At 49.1% G+C, this 25,131-nt stretch overlaps 1 protein-coding gene across 6 annotated transcripts in view; it reads right to left on the bottom strand.

The window, feature by feature from the left end:
* Positions 1-25,131, bottom strand: part of STX3 (syntaxin 3) — a 266,730-nt gene that overhangs the window by 150,582 nt on the left and 91,017 nt on the right. For 2 of the 6 annotated variants that reach the window (XM_085651472.1, XM_085651471.1), the window contains exon 1: positions 21,957-22,095. The exons of the other annotated variants lie outside the window; for them this stretch is intronic. The gene's annotated coding sequence lies outside the window, so the exon portion shown is untranslated. Of the gene's footprint in view, positions 1-21,956; positions 22,096-25,131 lie in introns of those variants that run through there. 6 annotated transcript variants of the gene reach the window in all.

Genomic DNA, 25,131 nt, shown 5'->3' with positions numbered 1-25,131 from the left:
TCCCAGCACAGGGGTAAGCTGAGCAACAATCCCAGCACAGGGGTAAGCTGGGCAACAATCCCAGCACAGGGGTAACCTGGGCAACAATCCCAGCACAGGGGAAAACTGAGCAACAATCCCAGCACAAGGTTAACCTGGGCAACAATCCTAGCACAAGGGTAACCTGGGCAACAATCCCAGCACAGGGGTAACCTGGGCAACAATCCCAGCACAGGGGTAACCTGGGCAACAATCCCAGCACAGGGGTAACCTGGGCAACAATCCCAGCACAGGGGTAACCTGGGCAACAATCCCAGCACAGGGGTAACCTGGGCAACAATCCCAGCACAGGGGTAAACTGGGCAACAATCCCAGCACAGGGGTAAACTGGGCAACAATCCCAGCACATGGGTAAGCTGGGCAACAATCCCAGCACAGGGGTAACCTGGGCAACAATCCCAGCACAGGGGTAACCTGGGCAACAATCTCAGCACTGGGGTAACCTGGGCAACAATCTCAGCACTGGGGTAACCTGGGCAACAATCTCAGCACTGGGGTAACCTGGGCAACAATCTCAGCACAGGGGTAAACTGGGCAACAATCCCAGCACAGGGGTAAACTGGGCAACAATCCCAGCACAGGAGTAAACTGGGCAACAATCCCAGCACTGGGGTAAGCTTAGCAACAATTCCAGCACAGGGGTAAGCTGAGCAACAATCCCAGCACAGGGGTAAACTGAGCAACAATCCCAGCACAGGGGTATACTGGGCAACAATCCCAGCACAGGGGTATACTGGGCAACAATCCCAGCACAGGGGTAACCTGGGCAACAATCCCAGCACAGGGGTAAGCTGAGCAACAATCCCAGCACAGGGGTAAGCTGGGCAACAATCCCAGCACAGGGGTAAACTGAGCAACAATCCCAGCACAGGGGTAAGCTGGGCAACAATCCCAGCACAGGGGTAAGCTGGGCAACAATCCCAGCACAGGGGTAAGCTGAGCAACAATCCCAGCACAGGGGTAAACTGGGCAACAATCCCAGCACAGGGGTAAACTGGGCAACAATCCCAGCACAGGGGTAAACTGGGCAACAATCCCAGCACAGGGGTAAACTGGGCAACAATCCCAGCACAGGGGTAAACTGGGCAACAATCCCAGCACAGGGGTAAACTGGGCAACAATCCCAGCACAGGGGTAAACTGGGCAACAATCCCAGCACAGGGGTAAACTGGGCAACAATCCCAGCACAGGGGTAAACTGGGCAACAATCCCAGCACTGGGGTAAGCTTAGCAACAATCCCAGCACAGGGGTAACCTGGGCAACAATCCCAGCACAGGGGTAAGCTTAGCAACAATCCCAGCACAGGGGTAACCTGGGCAACAATCCCAGCACAGGGGTAAGCTGGGCAACAATCCCAGCACAGGGGTAAACTGAGCAACAATCCCAGCACAGGGGTAAACTGAGCAACAATCCTAGCACAAGGGTAACCTGGGCAACAATCCCAGCACAAGGGTAACCTGGGCAACAATCCCAGCACAAGGGTAACCTGGGCAACAATCCCAGCACAAGGGTAACCTGGGCAACAATCCCAGCACAGGGGTAAACTGGGCACCAATCCCAGCACAGGGGTAAGCTGGGCAACAATCCCAGCACAGGGGTAAGCTGGGCAACAATCCCAGCACAGGGGTAAGCTGAGCACCAATCCCAGCACAAGGGTAAGCTGAGTACCAATCACAGCACAAGGGTAAGCTGGGCAACAATCTCAGCACTGGGGTAACCTGGGCAACAATCTCAGCACTGGGGTAACCTGGGCAACAATCTCAGCACAGGGGTAAACTGGGCAACAATCCCAGCACAGGGGTAAACTGGGCAACAATCCCAGCACAGGAGTAAACTGGGCAACAATCCCAGCACTGGGGTAAGCTTAGCAACAATTCCAGCACAGGGGTAAGCTGAGCAACAATCCCAGCACAGGGGTAAACTGAGCAACAATCCCAGCACAGGGGTATACTGGGCAACAATCCCAGCACAGGGGTATACTGGGCAACAATCCCAGCACAGGGGTAACCTGGGCAACAATCCCAGCACAGGGGTAAGCTGAGCAACAATCCCAGCACAGGGGTAAGCTGGGCAACAATCCCAGCACAGGGGTAAACTGAGCAACAATCCCAGCACAGGGGTAAGCTGGGCAACAATCCCAGCACAGGGGTAAGCTGGGCAACAATCCCAGCACAGGGGTAAGCTGAGCAACAATCCCAGCACAGGGGTAAACTGGGCAACAATCCCAGCACAGGGGTAAACTGGGCAACAATCCCAGCACAGGGGTAAACTGGGCAACAATCCCAGCACAGGGGTAAACTGGGCAACAATCCCAGCACAGGGGTAAACTGGGCAACAATCCCAGCACAGGGGTAAACTGGGCAACAATCCCAGCACAGGGGTAAACTGGGCAACAATCCCAGCACAGGGGTAAACTGGGCAACAATCCCAGCACAGGGGTAAACTGGGCAACAATCCCAGCACAGGGGTAAGCTTAGCAACAATCCCAGCACAGGGGTAACCTGGGCAACAATCCCAGCACAGGGGTAAGCTTAGCAACAATCCCAGCACAGGGGTAACCTGGGCAACAATCCCAGCACAGGGGTAAGCTGGGCAACAATCCCAGCACAGGGGTAAACTGAGCAACAATCCCAGCACAGGGGTAAACTGAGCAACAATCCTAGCACAAGGGTAACCTGGGCAACAATCCCAGCACAAGGGTAACCTGGGCAACAATCCCAGCACAAGGGTAACCTGGGCAACAATCCCAGCACAAGGGTAACCTGGGCAACAATCCCAGCACAGGGGTAAACTGGGCACCAATCCCAGCACAGGGGTAAGCTGGGCAACAATCCCAGCACAGGGGTAAGCTGGGCAACAATCCCAGCACAGGGGTAAGCTGAGCACCAATCCCAGCACAAGGGTAAGCTGAGCACCAATCACAGCACAAGGGTAAGCTGGGCAACAATCACAGCACAAGGGAAACCTGAGCACCAATCACAGCACAAGGGTAAGCTGGGCAACAATCACAGCACAAGGGTAAGCTGAGCAACAATCACAGCACAAGGGTAAGCTGAGCAACAATCGCAGCACAAGGGTAAGCTGAGCAACAATCGCAGCACAAGGGAGACCTGGGCAACAATCACAGCACAGGGGTAAACTGGGCAACAATCACAGCACAAGGGAAACCTGAGCAAAAATCACAGCACAGGGGTACGCTGGACAACAATCACAGCACAGGGGTAAGCTGGGCAACAACCACAGCACAAGGGTAAGCTGAGCAACAATCACAGCACAAGGGTAAGCTGAGCAACAATCACAGCACAAGGGTAAGCTGAGCAACAATCACAGCACAAGGGTAAGCTGAGCAACAATCACAGCACAAGGGTAAGCTGAGCAACAATCACAGCACAAGGGTAAGCTGAGCAACAATCACAGCACAGGGGTAAGCTGAGCAACAATCCCAGCACAGGGGTAAGCTGAGCAACAATCCCAGCACAGGGGTAAGCTGGGCAACAATCCCAGCACAGGGGTAAGCTGGGCAACAATCACAGCACAAGGGAAACCTGAGCACCAATCACAGCACAAGGGTAAGCTGGGCAACAATCCCAGCACAGGGGTAAGCTGAGCAACAATCCCAGCACATGGGTAAACTGGGCAACAATCCCAGCACAGGGGTAAGCTGGGCAACAATCCCAGCACAGGGGTAACCTGGGCAACAATCCCAGCACAGGGGTAACGTGGGCAACAATGTCAGCACTGGGGTAACCTGGGCAACAATCCCAGCACAGGGGTAACGTGGGCAACAATGTCAGCACTGGGGTAACGTGGGCAACAATGTCAGCACTGGGGTAACCTGGGCAACAATCCCAGCACTAGGGTAAGCTGAGCAACAATCCCAGCACAGGGGTAAACTGGGCAACAATCCCAGCACAGGGGTAAACTGGGCAACAATCCCAGCACAGGGGTAAACTGGGCAACAATCCCAGCACAGGGGTAAACTGGGCAACAATCCCAGCACAGGGGTAAACTGGGCAACAATCCCAGCACAGGGGTAAACTGGGCAACAATCCCAGCACAGGGGTAAACTGGGCAACAATTCCAGCACAGGGGTAAACTGGGCAACAATCCCAGCACAGGGGTAAACTGGGCAACAATCCCAGCACAGGGGTAAACTGGGCAACAATCCCAGCACTGGGGTAAGCTGAGCAACAATCCCAGCACAGGGGTAAGCTGAGCAACAATCCCAGCACAGGGGTAAGCTGAGCAACAATCCCAGCACAGGGGTAAGCTGGGCAACAATCCCAGCACAGGGGTAAGCTGGGCAACAATCCCAGCACAGGGGTAAGCTGGGCAACAATCCCAGCACAGGGGTAAACTGGGCAACAATCGCAGCACAGGGGTAAGCTGAGCAACAATCACAGCACAGGGGTAAGCTGAGCAACAATCCCAGCACAGGGGTAAGCTGGGCAACAATCGCAGCACAAGGGAGACCTGGGCAACAATCCCAGCACAAGGGTAACCTGGGCAACAATCCTAGCACAAGGGTAACCTGGGCAAAAATCCCAGCACAGGGGTAACCTGGGCAACAATGCCAGCACAGGGGTAAGCTGGGCAACAATCCCAGCACAGGGGTAAACTGGGCAACAATCCCAGCACAGGGGTAAACTGGGCAACAATGCCAGCACAGGGGTAAGCTGGGCAACAATGCCAGCACAGGGGTAAGCTGGGCAACGATCCCAGCACAGGGGTAAGCTGAGCACCAATCCCAGCACAAGGGTAAGCTGGGCAACAATCACAGCACAAGGGAAACCTGAGCACCAATCACAGCACAAGGGTAAGCTGGGCAACAATCACAGCACAAGGGTAAGCTGAGCAACAATCACAGCACAAGGGTAAGCTGAGCAACAATCGCAGCACAAGGGAGACCTGGGCAACAATCACAGCACAGGGGTAAACTGGGCAACAATCACAGCACAAGGGAAACCTGAGCAACAATCACAGCACAGGGGTAAGCTGGACAACAATCACAGCACAGGGGTAAGCTGGGCAACAACCACAGCACAAGGGTAAGCTGAGCAACAATCACAGCACAAGGGTAAGCTGAGCAACAATCACAGCACAAGGGTAAGCTGAGCAACAATCACAGCACAAGGGTAAGCTGAGCAACAATCACAGCACAAGGGTAAGCTGAGCAACAATCACAGCACAGGGGTAAGCTGAGCAACAATCCCAGCACAGGGGTACGCTGAGCAACAATCTCAGCACAGGGGTAAGCTGGGCAACAATCCCAGCACAGGGGTAAGCTGGGCAACAATCACAGCACAAGGGAAACCTGAGCACCAATCACAGCACAAGGGTAAGCTGGGCAACAATCCCAGCACAGGGGTAAGCTGAGCAACAATCCCAGCACATGGGTAAACTGGGCAACAATCCCAGCACAGGGGTAAGCTGGGCAACAATCCCAGCACAGGGGTAACCTGGGCAACAATCCCAGCACAGGGGTAACCTGGGCAACAATCCCAGCACAGGGGTAACCTGGGCAACAATCCCAGCACAGGGGTAACCTGGGCAACAATCCCAGCACAGGGGTAACGTGGGCAACAATGTCAGCACTGGGGTAACCTGGGCAACAATCCCAGCACTAGGGTAAGCTGAGCAACAATCCCAGCACAGGGGTAAACTGGACAACAATCCCAGCACAGGGGTAAACTGGGCAACAATCCCAGCACAGGGGTAAACTGGGCAACAATCCCAGCACAGGGGTAAACTGGGCAACAATCCCAGCACAGGGGTAAACTGGGCAACAATCCCAGCACAGGGGTAAACTGGGCAACAATCCCAGCACAGGGGTAAACTGGGCAACAATCCCAGCACAGGGGTAAACTGGGCAACAATCCCAGCACTGGGGTAAGCTGAGCAACAATCCCAGCACAGGGGTAAGCTGAGCAACAATCCCAGCACAGGGGTAAGCTGGGCAACAATCCCAGCACAGGGGTAAGCTGGGCAACAATCCCAGCACAGGGGTAAACTGAGCAACAATCCCAGCACAGGGGTAACCTGGGCAACAATCCCAGCACAGGGGTAAGCTGAGCAACAATCCCAGCACAGGGGTAAGCTGAGCAACAATCCCAGCACAGGGGTAAGCTGGGCAACAATCCCAGCACAGGGGTAAGCTGGGCAACAATCGCAGCACAGGGGTAAGCTGAGCAACAATCACAGCACAGGGGTAAACTGAGCAACAATCCCAGCACAGGGGTAAGCTGGGCAACAATCGCAGCACAAGGGAGACCTGGGCAACAATCGCAGCACAAGGGAGACCTGGGCAACAATCCCAGCACAAGGGTAACCTGGGCAAAAATCCCAGCACAAGGGTAACCTGGGCAACAATGCCAGCACAGGGGTAAGCTGGGCAACAATCCCAGCACAGGGGTAAACTGGGCAACAATGCCAGCACAGGGGTAAGCTGGGCAACAATGCCAGCACAGGGGTAAGCTGGGCAACAATGCCAGCACAGGGGTAAGCTGGGCAACGATCCCAGCACAGGGGTAAGCTGGGCACCGATCCCAGCACAAGGGTAAGCTGAGCACCAATCACAACACAAGGGTAAGCTGGGCAACAATCACAGCACAAGGGTAAGCTGGGCAACAATCACAGCACAAGGGAAACCTGAGCACCAATCACAGCACAAGGGTAAGCTGGGCAACAATCACAGCACAAGGGTAAACTGGGCAACAATCACAGCACAAGGGAAACCTGAGCAACAATCACAGCACAGGGGTAACCTGAGCAACAATCACAGCACAGGGGTAAGCTGGGCAACAATCACAGCACAAGGGTAAGCTGGGCAACAATCCCAGCACAAGGGTAAGCGGAGCAACAATCACAGCACAAGGGTAAGCTGAGCAACAATCACAGCACAGGGGTAAGCTGGGCAACAATCACAGCACAGGGGTAAGCTGGGCAACAATCCCAGCACAGGGGTAAGCTGAGCAACAATCCCAGCACAGGGGTAAGCTGAGCAACAATCCCAGCACAGGGGTAAGCTGAGCACCAATCACAGCACAAGGGTAAACTGAGCAACTATCAGTGCTTTAAATGGGAAAAAATAAGTGCCAGTACTTATTAAATTGAGAGAGGGGCGTGGCTAGTGGGCGGGGTTAGAGGCGGAGTTAGACATGATACATGTTGTCCTGCATTGTCCTGGATAGTGGTCTCACACTTTCCATATGTGCAGATTAACAACTAAAACCCTGATGAGTCAAGCCATCAACAGTAGTTTTAGCACTTTCAGGCAAATAATTAATGTGCTCTAGGACGAGAGAGACTCTGGCACTTACACCGGTTGCGCAACAGAACAAAACATGTGAGAAATGTATCAATTCAAACAAAATGTGTTAACTTCTAATACAAAATGAAGGTGAAACACCAAATGTTCATGTTTTCTTGTTTTGTAATATTTGCAGCTTCCTCATATCATAATATTTCTAATGTACCTACTTGGTTGCATCTGGCGCAATCCTTAAATATTAAAGTGTGCACACACACAAAGAAGCATTCCACGCATTTCTTTTCAAATACCTCCTGATTCTGTTCCTCTCAAACACACACTTTTTGTTTTCACATCGCTAAGCTCGAGATCCCTCTCGTACTCACCTCTCTACCGTTAGTAGCTAATTCTGTTCCACTATTGTTACCCCAACTGCATCCTATCACTCTCTCTCATCACTGTTTCTATTTCTAATATGCCCTCTCCGCGCCTCTCTACCTCTTTCCATAACCGTCTGGATGTCTTTCATATCTCTGTCCGTGCTTACCCTTTCTGCCTCTACCTTTTCCTACTTTAAATTCTTTGCTCCTTCCCCCTCACTCTTCACCTTCACACCCCCCCACTTACCGCCCTCTCCCCTCGGCAGAAGACCCTACGCCCGGCCGAAGAGCTTGCACTGGCAGGCAGTGAACACTGCAGGGTTCCGAGTATGTGCAGAGTCCAGCAGGGTAGAGGTCAGGGGGAAGAACAATACTGGCCTCCAATGGGAATGGTTAGTGACCTCCCCCACCTGCCTCAGCACCAGGGAGGCTTCAAGCCATCTTCATCACCTCATCCTCGCCCATCATGGACTCAATGTCCCAGCGGGCGGGGTGGAATCGCAGGGACAAGTGAGTCATGAAAAAGACAGTCAGACTCCAGTGGGGGGCCAAGGGGTGAACATGGCCCATTCCCCAGCATCGATGTCTGGCGCCATCGGGGTAGGAAGAGAGCAGAGGCCCTCTTGCCCCTGCGCAGGCCTCCAGGCAAATACATACGGCAATGCCCAACATGCTGCCAAACAAACGGCACGCAGCTGGCCCTCAGGCACCAGTCCAGTGCCCACCTTATTAATCCGACCCCGAGTACCAGTACTCTCCTTGATACTGGAGAAGTGCCGGTACTCAGCTCGGTAAATTTAAGAAGTGCCGGTACTCAGTACCGGTGAGCACCGGCCCATTTAAAGCACTGGCAACAATCACAGCACAAGGGTAAACTGAGCAACAATCACAGCACCGGGGTAAGCTGAGCAACAATCGCAGCACCGGGGTAAGCTGAGCAACAATCGCAGCACAAGGGAAATCTCAGCAACAATCGCAGCACAAGGGAAACCTGAGCAACAATCACAAGCCCAGATGGCAGGATCTACGGTCCATCGCCCTGTGGCACGCCCAGAACCACAGACTCTATTCCAAAATGAAAGACTAGAACTCCGTGCAGAGCACATGTCAGACCCGATCCCTCCTACCACCACAACGGGCGTCCGCCATTGCAATAACAAACCTTACAACCTAATAAGCACAAAGGGATATGTTAGGAGGTGACCTCCGATGGTTGCCCAAAGTTTGGAGTTAAAAAATAAATCTCTTGTACTAGAGTTTCCTCCTTTGTCTGGTTACTTGGGTGGGCTTCCTGTCTGATGAGATATCCGGTGACTACAAATTAACACACCTGCCTTCAGACCAAAACTCAAGTTAAGAGGGTTTCTTCCCCATACATGGAGGTCAAAACGTGACTCAGGAAAGAGTAACCTCCAACAGTTACCCAACAATGTGAATCCTTACCCTGAGGCAGGAAGTTGACTTTGCGAACTCCCAGACACTTCGCTATCATCAGCTGGGCACGCTCTTAGGGTACACATCCAAGAGGCAACAAGCCTGCCGGATACCTCTCCCCTGGGGGACCGCCTGTTGGCCGACCCCATTCCTCACAAGGGTGTCTCAGCGATTTATAGAAAATGTATGAATAACTGCCCTGACCCGTTGGGCTCCCCGAGAAGGACTTGGACGGATGATCAGGGCGGCATTGCGGATGAGGACTGGGGGGAGGCACTCCAAGGTCCCCGAGATATAGGAGTTCGAGCGTGGGTTAGGTTAATCCAACTCGAGATCCTTCATAGGACGTTCTATCCCGCACCCTGCTCCACCAAATGGGAGCAGTGGAATCCCTTTACGCACAAGACTGTGGACAAATAGGCTCCTTCCACCATATTCTAAGGGAGTGCCCACCCATACACCGATACTGGAAGGATGCAGCTACTGCTACGTCAAAGGTCCTCTCAGTCAGAGTCCCAATCGATGCTAAATGGTTATTGATTATACAGGGGGAGGAAGGCTGCCCCAGACATGCCCAGGTATGGTTGGCACTGGCGGCGGGGGTGGCTGAATGTAGAGATAGGGGGCGCGGCTCCTGCCATCGGGGACAGAATGGGAAAAGGATCTAGATTGGTGTCAGAGGGCGGAGGAAGTGGCATATTGTACGGGTGGACCTAGTCATGTACCTGCCCTGGGGTCAAAGACGGGTTTGAAAGGGAGTAAGTGAAGAGTGTACCCGCTTGGTTGCGTTTAAGATTGTATGTGAGCTGCCATACCTCGCAAGTGAAGCGAAGAATTACCTTCCTGAAATAACTGCCTTACAACGCGTTTTCTATACCTGCGATGTATTGCAACTCTTGTATTATGTACTGAGCATGTTTAATAAATAGATTTTTTTTTAAATGTGAATCCTTCAGATAGCCCAGATGATTCAGTGCATTAAGGGCGAAACACGTGTCGGCTGAAGCTCTTCTGTCGCAAATGACACCTCTCTACGATGCTCAGAAATGAAGTCCTATAACAAGGCATAGAAAAAACAATGTGTAACTGTGTGATATACTTTTATATTGCCATCGACATGGTCCGATACCATCATACGCCACTAGGCCGCGTGGTTTATAAATGGCACCTCAATCTCTTAATGGCAATACAAAACCATATTACTTGTTACTTGTAATGTATTTATTATATAACATTAATTACATTTTTGACACTCTTTAAGGGGGGTGTTTTTGTTGGGAACAGATAACATAGCAATGTTTAGGTTTTGCAATAGTGTGTATTGTTAGAAGTGAACGTTTAGGAGGAAAGTAGCAGTCTAAGGAAATACAATGTATTTAAAACGGCTTTTCTTTTGTAGTGGGCCGACACCATTGAGCACGCAGTATAACTAAGGGTGGGCGTAGTTCGCGAAGTAACACTTCGCGAAGCTACGCAAAGTGAAGTTCGCACTACGCGAGCTACGCGTAGCACTTCGCGAACTGCGTAGTAACATGTTCGCACTGTGCAAGATGTTGTTTTCAATGATTGCACAGTGCGGACACACAACCGGCACTGTGCAATCATTGAAAATGGCATCTTGCACAGTGCGAGCTGTAGTTTTCTACTGCTCGAGTAGATTTTTACTCGAGCGGCAGCTTTCTCAACGCGAACTGGTAGTTTCTGCTCGTGAGCGGTCGCGAGCATACGCGACCCCTCGCAATGAGAAACCTGACCTCCTCGCGTTGAGAATCTCGCCGGGAGGTTTATTTTCCATGCTCGCGAACGCCAACTTGATTTTGCTGATCGCGAACAAGGAAAAAGTCTCGCCGGGATGTCATTTTGCTTGCTCGCGGTCGCCAACTTGACGTTGAGGACCGCGAGCAAGCAAAAAATGACCGCAACACTACGCTACGCGTGTTCGCACTGTGCTACGTGCAGTTCGCGTAGTGCGAAGTAGCGCAAACTTCGCAAACTACGCGAGCGTAGCGTAGTGCTTTGCCCAGGCTTAAGTATAACAAGACAGAAAACGGGAAAAAGAAGAGCAGTGTGGAACAAGGCATTTCACTTCTTGTTGATAGGTTTCTGCTTGAGCGATGTTCCCTTAAAGACACCGGGTAGGATTCAGCGGTAGACACCAGCACCAAGGAGGGGCCTGCAGTGGTTCGTCCCCTCCCGCCCCCCAGGTGCGCCGATTAATGCCCCGAGACTGACGCTGTCATCTTGAAAGAGGTGTTTTAACCAGCACTAAAAAAAACATTTTAACTGTCAATGTAACTTTTTTATTTATGTAGGCAGCTGAATTTCCTGCAAATAAAGTCCAGCCGATGTTCCAGAGTGAAATATGGGCTTTGAAACTACTGGCAAGAATCCAATAACTATAAAACTGATACTCCTGTGTTCTAGAGGTAGATCATGTACGAAGTGCAGCTCTGCAATACTCCTGTATTCTAGAGGTCGATCATGTACGTGGCGCAGCTCTGTAATACTCCTGTATTCTAGAGGTCGATCATGTACAAAGTGCAGCTCTGTAATACTCCTGGATTCTAGAGGTCGATCATGTACGAAGTGCAGCTCTGTAATACTCCTGTATTCTAGAGGTCGATCATGTACGTGGCACAGCTCTGTAATACTCCTGGATTCTAGAGATCGATCATGTACGTGGCGCAGCTCTGTAATACTCCTGGATTCTAGAGGTCGATCATGTACGTGGCGCAGCTCTGTAATACTCCTGGATTCTAGAGGTCGATCATTTACGAAGTGCAGCTCTGTAATACTCCTGGATTCTAGAGGTCGATCATGTACGTGGCGCAGCTCTTTAATACTCCTGTATTCTAGAGGTCGATCATGTACGTGGCGCAGCTCTGTAATACTCCTGTATTCTAGAGGTCGATCATGTATGTGGCGCAGCTCTGTAATACTCCTGTATTCTAGAGGTCGATCATGTATGTGGCGCAGCTCTTTAATACTCCTGGATTCTAGAGGTCGATCATGTACGTGGCGCAGCTCTGTAATACTCCTGGATTCTAGAGGTCGATCATGTACGTGGCGCAGCTCTGTAATACTCCTGGATTCTAGAGGTCGCTCATGTACGTGGCGCAGCTCTTTAATACTCCTGTATTCTAGAGGTCGATCATGTACGTGGCGCAGCTCTGTAATACTCCTGTATTCTAGAGGTCGATCATGTACGTGGCGCAGCTCTGTAATACTCCTGGATTCTAGAGGTCGATCATGTACGTGGCGCAGCTCTTTAATACTCCTGTATTCTAGAGGTCGATCATGTACGTGGCGCAGCTCTGTAATACTCCTGTATTCTAGAGGTCGATCATGTACGTGGCACAGCTCTTTAATACTCCTGGATTCTAGAGGTCGATCATGTACGTGGCACAGCTCTGTAATACTCCTGTATTCTAGAGGTCGATCATGTACGTGGCACAGCTCTTTAATACTCCTGTATTCTAGAGGTCGATCATGTACGAAGTGCAGCTCTGCAATACTCCTGTATTCTAGAGGTCGATCATGTACGTGGTGCAGCTCTTTAATACTCCTGGATTCTAGAGGTCGATCATGTACGTGGCGCAGCTCTGTACTTTCTACTCTCCCAGGTTCTATTTCTCTTGTTGGTTTGTAAAACTCTTAAGATTTACCAAGATTCCATTTGATAAATCTTGTGTGATGTCCTTTTAATGCACGACAGACTCCACAAACTGCCTGCTGTCTTGGGGGAAAGGGCGACTGAAGCATGCCTCCCCTGGCTAGCGAGAGCCCACACACCTGGTGTTGGCTACAATTTGAGTTTGCAAAGAGGCCAAGGACCCGACGACGGTGCTGTAGGAGTGAGCAACAAAACTACTACTTCTGTTGGGTGTCACGAGCCTTTGACACCGAGCCCCTTCTTCTTGAGAAATGAACCAGCTTCCCCTGGAAAAAATAATATAGTTCCCCTCTAAGTTGGATTCTGGTCTTCGATCTGGTAAATTGAGATCAGGAGATCTTGCCCTACACACATACACTACATAGAGTGGAGCTGACCGGACGATGACCCTACTACAACCCTACACAGCGCGGAATTCAAGAGACGATGCCTAATGGGACATGTTCAAAGCCTGACAGATGCTGCTCTGAATGTGGATTGAATCCCTGACTCCCCGCACAAGGCAGCCTGCAGTGGAGAAATTAGTGTCCCCACCAGAAGCCCTAGGTGGCAGAAGCAGCTCACAATTCACCACAGAAGGGTCAAAGTGCCTGCCGCGGGCGCAGACCAGAGCTGTGGATTTAAAGCCACTCTGGTCTGTGTGCGACTACTTCAGCCCTACGTAGCTCCTCTTCACTTGGCAGGACACCCCGATGAAGAGAGTGCATTGCGACTGAAGTCAGAATGGAAAGATTTCACTTGTGTCTATTGTCTGCGTGGAAATTCAAAGCTAATCCGGTGTTGCCATTAAAATGGGGGTTCAATAGGTCTCCGTGATAATCAGCCTGCCCTGGGTAAAGAGAGTGGGGTGTCTGGTCAAAGGGCACGTGGTAGTAGGAGGGGTTCAGGACAGACTAGAGTCACAGCGCTTCGCACAGGGAAAACGAAATTCAGGAAAGAGACTCTTTCACGGCATCTAGCGCCTGTCAGCGGTACTACAGGCTTTATATGCACACATTGTCGAGAAACTGCAACAAACTCTCCATGACCTCCGAGAGGCATCTAGCGCCTGGGAGTGGTACTGCAGGCTTCCATCTGCACTACTTGTGACACTGCATCAAACTCGACATGACCTCCGTGAAGCCCTCTTGCGCCTGGGAGTGGTACTGCAGGCTTCCATCTGCACTACTTGTGACACTGCATCAAACTCGACACGACCTCCGTGAGACCCTCTAGCGCCTGTCAGCGGTACTACAAGCTTCCATCTGCACGCACTGTCGTCAAGGACAGCGCTTCCTTGTGATGACGCTGCAGCAGCCTTTCCAAGGTCTCTCCAAGGACAGCCTGTCCACTGATCGTGGTACCCAAGGCTTCAGTGTCCATGAACCCGCCCTGAAGCTCTGGTCCACGGGTGTGCTACCTCCTCTCTTCATAATCAAGGGCAGAGAGCATGGTTCCTGGCTGTGATGGTCATTTGTGAGGTCACGAGCAGTGCATTGTGGGTATTCTGACTGTGTCGCTAGCAAGCAGTGGGTTTTAGCTTTTTCATCATAATCATGCCAGCATCTCTGTTGGAATGTGTATCCTTTTTGTTCTCAACCCTTGTGAGATTGTGATGCGAGTGTAAAGGTTACAAATTACATTACAGGGCAGCGAGAGCCGCTCTGTCATCGTGGCGGGCGGTGCAACTGAAGGCACTCCCGTGATTGGTAACTTCGGCCTCGTTTCATGAATCTGCACACTTTGTCCTCATAATATATTTTTCACTCAAGACTCGCCTTGCAAAGATTTTGCCATATTGCTCACGGGCGGGGGTTGGGGGTGGGTAGGACTGTAGGGCCCCTCAGCATGTCTTAACCCATCGGGATGTCCTCCGATGCGCTGCGGCTGTGGGGAGGCATCGGTCTCCGCCTCAAGAGCCACATTGCAAAAGCCACAGCGAAAACCCCTCAAATGCAAACCTAAAACAGGTATTCAAGGTCCAGAACCACAACAAGCATTCGCATTGCAATAGGTCTCGCATTTCGCGAGTTTGAGCTATTGGCATTGTAAATGACAATTCCTTTTATTTATGTTTTGGTTTTTAAAACATAAATAAAAGACATTGTCATTTACAATGCCAATGGCTTAAACTCTCGTAAATGCGAGACCTATTGCATTGCAAATGCTTGTTCTGTTTTGTTACAAGAGATTTTGTTAGCACGACTGAAGTGCTGTGTAGGCAAAACCTAAACAATATACCTTTTTTTACTTTCCCTCGTCATCGTGCCTGTTTAATAACTATCTGAAAAGTCCAATGTGTAAGATTTTCACAAATGCACGAATATTGATTCAAGTTATTCAGACTTTTTTATTGTGCGAGATTCTAAAAACAGTGTGTGAGATGAACACAGGCATTAGACAGGCATGAGAAGCATGGTGGATGAAATCCTCATAAATGCATGGTGTGCGAGATGTACAGAGACACAAAGAGCCTATGCGTGAACTGTGTAGAAAGATGCCTAGTGTTTGTGACACACACAGACACTAGAATCAAGCAGACCATCTCTTCCTTGTGTGCGGTTTAGATGGATCAGTCAAAAACGGATGTTTAAGCCATGAAAATATCACATACAGGACGGAGATCTTTTTGAGAAAATGACCACTTGGTCATATAATGAACCCAGAATGCGAGAGTTGCACCCATTTGAATGTAATTGACAAAAAAAAATGAAATGCATGATGTACCGCTGCTATATAGACGTGTGACCCTATTAGTTACCACTGTTGCAGTTATTTTATTTAACGTATTTCCACAGCACACAGAGCTGTGAGCAACAAAGCGTTTTTAAGCAATATAAAAGAAACAAGCATTTGCAACGCAATAGGTCTTGCAAATGCGAGATTTTGTGCTATTGGCATTGTAAGTGACAATGCCTTTTAATTAGGTGTTTAAAAAACATGCAATATAAAAGGCATTGTAATTTACAATACCTATAGGTCAACATTCCTAAAATGCGAGACCTATTGCATTGCAAATGCTTGTTCAAATTAGCCAGAGTGAGTCTGCAAGCCGGTCACATCCCCCACCCTGCTGCAGAAGGGGTGCTACCAGAAGCCCCCCACCCAAAACGAGAGCACCCTGGTATTATCACAGCGGCATGTTATTTGTCACAGAGAACACGGCTCCTTGCTGGTGCAGCTCGGATTACAATCCCCAGTGAAAGCACTAAAAGTGTTGTGTGTGTTTATGCTGGGAGGCGGCGGCCTGTGGGCGGGAGGAGTATTACCAGTGGACAGCTGGGGAAGCTTTAGTAAGCGTGGTAAATGGGAGGGATCTCGCAGAGAGCGCACGTCAGCAAGTCTCAAAGTGGAGGCACGGCCAGGAGGAAGCAGCTTTAATAGAACTTTAAACTGACTTTAAACTGGCAGCAGCAAATGCATTTCAAAGCACACAAAACACGCTGCATTCAGCAAAAGCGGGTCAGCCACGACTCCAAAAACACACAAAACACGCTGCATTCTAAAAAAAAAAAAAAAATTATAACATAGGGCCTACCGATTAAATGAAGCAAACAAAACACGAGCCGTGAAAAAAGATGAAGCACGGTATCCGGAGGTGTGTTTCACCAGTGGACGGCTGGGGAAGCTTCAGTAAGCGCGAAAGTGAAAGCATTTCGCTCGCGCTTGGAGCTGAATGCCAAAGAAAACAAGCCCGGCAGAGCGTGGCGCACGCGCGCTGGGGGGGGGGGGGGGGGGGTGGGGGAGCGGACCCTTTGAACTGCTCCCAAAAGGCGGATTGCATGGCGGCACGATGCGCGTGCTAGCCATGCAATCCGCTTTTTGGGAGCACTTTTCAAACCCGCTCTCTATAGTCTCGCTTTGGGATCGCTTACGCGATAGCAAGGTCGAGACCTACAAACCATGTCCGTGTTTACAAGGGTAGTTAGTACTCAAGCCCAGAAGCGGACATTAACCCTTTCAAACTTGTGTCCGCCATTAATACACATCTTTGCAAGCTCCTGTACGGATTGACATCAAACTACAGAGGGATCTCAAGTCGGCTTGAGTCCTTCCTCACTGTTCGAATATGTGTATTTATTTCCAGCAGCTCTTGAATTCGCTTTTACAGAACATGTTTCCGTTTCGATGGGTAAAGGCGAGCTTTAGTGCGAGCCCTCTCTCCCCAGGGAGCTTTATTCCCGCGGCAGATGTGCACAGGAGCCGAAAAACAATCGAGTTGAGGGAACCCTTTTTAGAAGTAAAGGCTTGTGCTGGTTACTCAGACAGTATACTCGTTGCTATGCGTTTTACTACTGGCTGAGCCAAGCAGCCATAGCAGGCCCACTGGAATCATGCGACTGTGTGGCTGCAGCGATTTTCGCATACTTTCAGATTTGACACATTTGCCACATAATCGCAGATTTGAACCCAAAAAAAGATTTTGTTCGAGCTCAAACGGTTCAAAAGTTACTTAAAATGCCACACATTGCAAGGCCCTTTGCAAAGGTTGACTTATCACCTTTCTGTAGCTTATTGCTACACTTACGTGTTAAACTGGTACTAATGAGGTACAACGGAAGCCCAGACATAGCAAGTTTAAAAAAAAATAATAATTAGGTAATACTATTAAAAAATGTGCTGCATAACGCCGCATAATTTGCCTTCTTGCCACATCATTTACTTAACCCTGCCACATAATTTGGCCTTCCCCTGCCACAATTCCAGTGGGACTGACCATAGCGACTAGAAGCCGTTGAGCCTCCGACGAGAGGCTGCTACTAGACAGAGCTCCAATCACAATATACTGCCGATCTCTCTTTTGCCCTTAATAGAGGATTATTTAATGTTAGATTACAGTTCATTGGTGGTCACCATGTGTCGAGCCGCCCTCAAACCACAAATCCCCGGCGGGCTCAGCTGTACAGGCAGGACTCCCATCTTACCCAAATGCAGAGCTCCTTAGAGCACAGGTGACATCACCAGTGACGTCACTAATGCAGCATCACATTATCAAGATGAAAATCTGCCCTACCACTGAAAGACAACAAAGTCCTCAGGAACAGCCCAGACACAAGGGCGGCTGCTACAGCGAGAGACACAGGTTGTTCCCACCAACAAAGCCTTGAAAATTCAAGTAACGACCAATAGTTACAGCCACTGAGATAAGGTGAAGTCTGACATTCTGTGCACAGCCGATAGGTACATTCATGAAAATACACCTCAATCAATCAATCAAGGATTTATAAAGAGCGGCAAATCACCTGTGAGGGCCTCAAGGCGCTACCTCTACCCAACTACTGGCAGTAGGTCACTGGCAGTCAGTCACCAGGTGTCCTCACTCTTAAAACATGGACATGAATTACTCCTCTATGCTGGCAACAAACAAAAGGCCTCAAGTGGGTCCAAGTAAAATTCAAGGCGTCAGTACCGCCAACAATTAGCATAAGGTGTGTCGTGAACAGCACGTTCACCCAGGGGTACCTTGGCGCTGAATAACAGATGTTTATTGTTACCCAATCAATGGTACTCATTTTATCGACCTCAGAAGGATGAAAGGCTGATTGGGCCTGCTGAGTTTTGCACCTGTGACCATGAGGTCGAACACAGGCCCCTACAGTGGACGCATTGGTCCACGGGGCCACCAGACCCCGCTGTAGATGGCCTCGCCAAGGTAATAAGGGGAACGAAGGCTGCAGCGCGAAAGCCAGCTACTGACATTCGAGGGTGCCTCCATTTCGAAAGCTTTCAAACACTTCACAAGTATGGAGTGTTTAAGTGTCATAACAGATGAGGTCATCTGAAACGTGTATTTTTGTGGTTTTGGACCATAAGGCCCATTTACATGTAGTATGTTCAAGGTTTTATACTTTCATGAATGATGATTTGTGGCATACTTTAGAAGAACACAACAGGGTGCTTCAGAGAATCAGTGACCCTCATGCATCTGTACTTCTGCCCTCAGTGCCAGGCCTCTAACCATGCCACAGACAGTCACCCACTGAGCACATCAGCGGGGCATGCCCAACAGTCATGCTGCCCAGTGTGCGGCTGTTCTGAGCAGGCACTGACATTACACACCAAATGCCAAGCACGGCTGCCCTCTGTGCCTGCTGGCATGACCTGCCCAAAAATGCTGAAAAGTAGGAATCAGTTGAAACGGGTCAATCAGTGAGAGTCCCTTCAGACTGGCCCAACGGCAGGGACAGTAACTTAGAAGTAGGTTGTAAGGCTGTAAGAAAGTGGCATTTGTCCACACCATGTGCCCAGTGCCCGCACTTATCCACTCACCACCTTTCGCTATGCCCTGCAACCTTTCCACAAAGTGCCCAAGCAGGCAGCTGGCAAGACTACCTCCTTGGCACAGCCTGTGGCCGTACCCTCAGGCCCAAGTACAGGGCATGGCCTTGGTCTCACTGAGGCTTGCTCTCTAGATCCAGGGCGAAGTTGTGGGTACAGGCCATGCCTAATTTGTACAAGAAGGAGTACCGGTGCCCAGAGCTCTGTCTAGAAGCCCAGGCCAGCGCGACTGAATGTCAGCACGCCAAATACCAAGGCGGCAGAGTCTTCTATCCATATCCAATCCGGCCTCTTTCATCCACACTCAGGCACCCCCCCCCCCCCCCACTTTATCTCATGAAGGCCAAGGATGTCTACTCTCAAGTCCACCTTGTGCCTCTTTCATCCACCACCAGGCACTCTCTGTCCCTTTATCGCATGAATTCTGAGGATGTCTATTCTTGGGTCCACCTCGTGTCTCCTTCATCCATCCCCTGACGCTCCCCGACTCTTTATCTCATGAATCCCAAAGATGTCTACTCGAGTCCACCTCGTGCCTCTTTCATCCACCACCAGAACTCCTGCCCCTTTATCTCATGAATCCCGAGGATGGATGTCTACTCTCGAATCCACCTCGTGCCTCTTTCATCCACCACCTTTATCTCACTTCCTGCTCCTTTCTGGCACTCTTTCAGGTACTATTTTATTTCCGCTTCCTCACTTGGCCACTGTTTTTTCTCTTCCTACTTTTCACCCTTTTGAGTGTTTTTCTGTTTCTCCGGGTGAAAGCTTTAGAAGGTAAAATAGGTATTGGTCCCAGAAACAATTGCAGCCACCGTCTCAAATTAAGCAGAGTCCTATACCGAGCAGTACAGTATCCCCCATGCTCCTGGGCTCCCACAGCAGGGACTGCTCCATTCCTTGGGCTGGTCATCAGGAGGAAGGGCGAGCTCTGTTCTGGATGAACACCCCCTTGTGCTGCTGCACAATACATAGGAGCCGGTCATGGGGGCAAGGATACAGCTGCAGCCAACCAGAGGTCAGGCATTCTTACAATGTAAACATTCTTACTGTCTGGAGACTCTGCCTGTTCCCACAAGACACCAGGGGAACATGTCACACACACACAAAGCATACAGTGGCGAGTAGGGACCAGTTCTGTGGGACAGGAGAGATTTTAGGGGACCCAATAGATCTTCACTCCAAGGTCATAGGTGAAATGTCATGAGCCCCTGCACTAGGGTCAGCTGCCACCACCCACCCTTGCAGTCCCCCCCCCCCCCCCCCGGCTAGGTACAAGTAGGCTGTAAATAACCACCCTCAACAAGGCACCTGAGAAATCTTCTGCATTCACCCACAAGCATTTCCTGCGCTCATTTCAAATACCTCATGTACAATGTGGAAAGTTGATTCCATATTCAACAAGCATTGGCAGTGCCAACACGTCTAGTTCATAAATGGACCGTGAAGACGGACCTAAAAATACATGTATGTTAATTACTGCTCTCCTCCCATCTGTGCTGCTGCCAGAGAAAAACACCATTAATTATCTAGTTATACAAGTTCAAGCTCGGGGAACTAGACAAATAAAAACTCACTCAACAGAGAAGTGCTACAATCAAGTAAACCAATAGTTCTAAAGATAGAGACTTAGAAGTGTGGGACTATAAACTGCCCTCAACACTCTATGACAATTAGAAGAGGGTGATGTACAACAAGAAAGACAACAAATGTCTTAATACTGCCCTCACACACTTTGCAGTGTCATACTTTATCATAGGGCCGCACGCGACGTCCAGGTGCAGACCAACACACTGGACGGAGCGCAGTTTTTTTGTATACAAGATGATTAGTGGTGAGGGTACAGAAAATGTGAAAGAATAAACAGACAGACATTCACAAAACAAACAAAGAAAATATATCAGTAGAGGTAGAAGCGTGTCCTCCTCAAACGGGACCAGAAAAGTGCAGACATATACAGATAAAACTACCGAAGAGGAATCCATGATTCTCCTTTATTCCTGAGGCCCCTTGGTAGGATTAAGAACTCAAGGGTTGGGATATTCAGGGGAGGTAAAGACCCCTATATCCCTGCTGCTGATACCAACATGTTTCTGCCAATTATTCACGCCCAGATAGGTCGTTCTGGCTTTCGTCAGGGTGTTGGTCCCTCGTTGTCTGGTCTTAAACCCCTATTTGGAGTATATTACCTTATTTCATCAGGCCGAACAGTGCCTGGATATCGTCTACTCTGGATTAATTTACGAGAGGGAACAATTTTCTGTAAATAAAAGTAGAACATTCAATTACTGTTCTACACACTCGTTCCCAATATCTCTTCAGAATCTCTTGTTCTTACAACCTCTAATTCACTATACCAATAAACATAACATTTAAAGGTAAAAAAATGACCAGAAATATAGTTTATCATGGTGTTATCTACACCACGTGTGCACACAATAAACGCACCACACCTCAGTGAAATAAAAGGTAGGACTCTCCAAGACCAATTGTCTGTCAAAAAAGTGCCGCAAACATATAGTGCCATGTCAGTGCTCCCATTCATCCAATCCAATTATTAACAGAGCCTCTCACCCTAAAAAATAACCCCAAACTTACAAGGGTTTGTTTACTAGTACTTCTCTAAACCCAGGACCTTTGTGGGACCGTGGTCTTGTCGTCACACTCTGAAAATGACACGTAGACCATGAAAACACCTTCAATTTGTGTTAAATTCAGTTATGTCAGAGATATGATTGTTATGTCTCGCAAAGCCCACATATTATCTCATCTATCAGTCTTTCCTTCTTCCATATCACAATGTCAGCTCATAAAACGTGATAGAAACGAGTGGAAAAGATTGTATGTAATCCTCAGATAAAAACGCTCAAGTTTTACGAGCGCTACCAACACCATATAGTAACCCATTTGTAGTACACTTACTACTCCAAAGATCCACCGAGTCACTGGTTCCTCACGCCGGTCCTCCGTCGATAAAGTCAGGGTGCCATGAACTCGGTTTTTAAGAGAAACCGGATATCAATTGGCCGTCCATACAACGCACTGCCCCTCCTTGCTGGGCGTATCCGTCCTCGCGTAGCGGTCAACTCCGCCTACACCAACATCATCAACTAAGGCGTCATATCTGCCTCTGTCCAAAAGCGGCAGCCATCTTACTAGTATATATCGCAGTCCGGTCGTGCCACCCTGCGGTATTAGTGTAGGTTCAAATAATATAGTAGTCCAACCTCATTACGGCTACACCGTTTCTCCATATTAACTTTGTCTTGCACATTTTTTATCTTTGTTGTAACCGTGGGCACAAAGAGTCGCGTAAGCAACGGCGATATTCTCAACGTTACTAGATTGTATAGCGTCCAAGTGCAAAGTATAACTTTATTATAGTCTTGCTGGTAGGTATATTTCGAAGCGTCCTGAAAGCATTACACACACATGCGTTTTAAGTTTGAATTGACAGGTAACTTCTAAGTTAGATTATATTCTGCGCTCGGACCCTCTGCATGGCAAATAAAAAAACATTTCTGTGTTTTGTTAAGGATAAAGCAGTCTTCTACTTGAGCTGGCTGATTATCTCTATTCATATCAAGGTAAGTCTTACTTTATTAAAGTCTTGATGGAGGTATTTTTAGAAGCATCCTAACAGCATTAGACACAGATGCACATTTTTTACCTAAGTGATTAAAAAACTTAACCAAGAAAACTAGAAATAGGTTTGCAGTATGATTGATTCACTTTCAAAACACACAAAGTCCTCCGCCCTGTGTAAGCAGAGCGACAGCGTAGCCATGTTTACCCATCAAGGATATTTACGCAGTGCTGGGACGTCACATCGCCTTATGTCGGAGTAACGAACACTTGTGGTCTTGAAGATTAGTACTGCAGCATCCTGGTCCCTCCGTTCCTGCACCCAATGATGAAGTCCTAATCCCACGCCAGAGGATATATAGCCGGACTGATTACAAAGCCACGAGGTCTTTGTGTGATCTCCGATGCTGCTCGCCGCAAGTGCCTGCGTGAAAGACTCAATCACCATTTATTCCCTTCTCTGGACTTAGTGGTCAGCGTGGTTTTAGGTACCCTTCTCTTACAAAGGCACACAGCTCCTCAAACATCTGTGCCACCTCATGAAATACCAATAACTAACATTGCAACTGTCCAGTTACAGAGGAGTCCATATGCAAGCGTCTATTTTTCTGTCTCTACTTTCATACCCTGCGTTTTAGGTCTCACCTACCAGACAGCACAAGCTGCTTGGTTGAGAAAGACCTTGTGCTTAATTTGAGCCAGGGGTTCCCAGTGTTCGGCACCGGCACTGAATTATCAACACCGGTGCTTGTGACACTCAGCCACAAGGTGGCGCTGTCTGCCTCATTTAGAGAGGACCACAACAACAGCTTTTGAGGCCTGAAATAGTCAGAATTGTCACAATTGTGGAATTGTGATGGTTAGTGGTTGTGTTGTTACTGTCATTGGCAGCGTGGCAGAGACAATGTGTGGTGCAAGCTGGGGTGGCCTCCCAACGACAGCCCTGGCACTTATTTATTTACAAATTAAGCACTGGAAAGACCTATTGGCAACTTAAGTGATCTTCAGCCAGCCAATTGCTTACCATTGGCTGGCTTTGTCATCACTCTCAATGCTTGCTTCTTATTTGATGGCTTGTCTTTCTCTTCTTGTGTTTGTCCCTCCCCTGGAGCATAGGCTCTTTACTTCCTTTTGGACTGTCTGATTTGTATCCTTCCATTGCTCACTTAAAGAAAGCTGCTGTTTTCTTTTTGGGTCTCGCTGGCGAGATTTAATGACTTTGGGTATTTTGTGTAAAGGACATTAAGCCCTGCCCCTCTTTTCCATTGGCTGGCGTCACCATTTATGCTAAACGGTGGCCATCCATTGGAAAAGAGTTGGTAGTGACGTTTTCGTTTGGCTTTTTGAGCCGTCCCATTTGGACGGGCTCGTCTGCCTTCCTTGCGTCGTAAAAGGTTTCTTATCTTTAGGGGGCCAAACACATGGCCCCATAAAGATAAGAAACCTTTTACTCAAGAAGGAAAGCAGGCGAGGCCATCCAAGTGGGATGGCAGAAAAAGAGAAAAGTCCACGTCACAACCGCGGCTGCCTGGCGAGCGCTTACAGACTTGTTTATAACATTGCAACTTGTTTCTGGCCTTTGAAGTAAGCCACAACAGATTTACTATAACATTTGTCCATACCGCCAATTTCTATGGGGAATAGTTTAAAAAATAAATATTTGTTGTGTGTCAGACTCCGCCTCCTTTCAGCTGCCAACTCTTGACACCCAATTTATAGAATGGCAGAGTACATTTGTTTACTTTCCAGCACTGATAAAGGACTATTCTGCCGTTCCATTCCAGCAGCACCTTTGAGTCGTTCACGCATTGAAATAAATCACACACTGCCGACTATTTACTTCTGGGTAGGGCATGTAGAAAAACACGAGGGGCTGGAAACGTTCAGTATCTCCCATGTACCTCCGGAGGAGACAGATAAATACCAAAACCAGGAACACAGACCGGCGAGATTCTGCGGACTGCTCCTTGAAGTATTTAACCTGTGTGGCGTGGTTATGGAGCAGCAACAGATCTTTGATTCCTTGCAGCGTCTCTTCCTCGCTGGGCGACGGTTATGTTAATTTCCCTGGGTGGCGAGTACAACGAGCGCCCCCCACGCCCGAAAGTCCAAGACAAATTTGTTACCGAGTGTTTATACCTACGGCTTGCTTTCACTGGTGTAACAAACTGTTGCCGACATCAACGATAGTTACACTGTGTGAGAAGTTGGCCTGGTATATGATGTTCACTAGTTAAAGTGACCACCTTGTACCATGCCAAGCAACCCTTATGGTGTGGTTGTAAGTCAACCTTTTCGGACTAGCTGCCCTAGTGGTAGCGTAGGCTAAGCAGTCTTTGAGGCTAAACTCGTGAAGCGTGTTAAGCCAGCTGTTTTACCAAATGCAACCCCCTTTTATACCAATGAAAGGACACCACACAGATATATATTCAAAATATATATGTATTTATTTCTCAAAGTAACCCCTAGTCTCTTTATGAGCACAGGAGCACAAATCGTCAAACAAGATTAC

The sequence above is a fragment of the Triturus cristatus genome, chromosome 4_1, assembly GCF_964204655.1.
Source record: "Triturus cristatus chromosome 4_1, aTriCri1.1, whole genome shotgun sequence".
Classification (NCBI taxonomy): Eukaryota; Metazoa; Chordata; class Amphibia; order Caudata; family Salamandridae; genus Triturus; species Triturus cristatus.
Note: the sequence above shows the minus strand (reverse complement) of the source record. Positions and strands in the feature narration are given on the sequence as shown.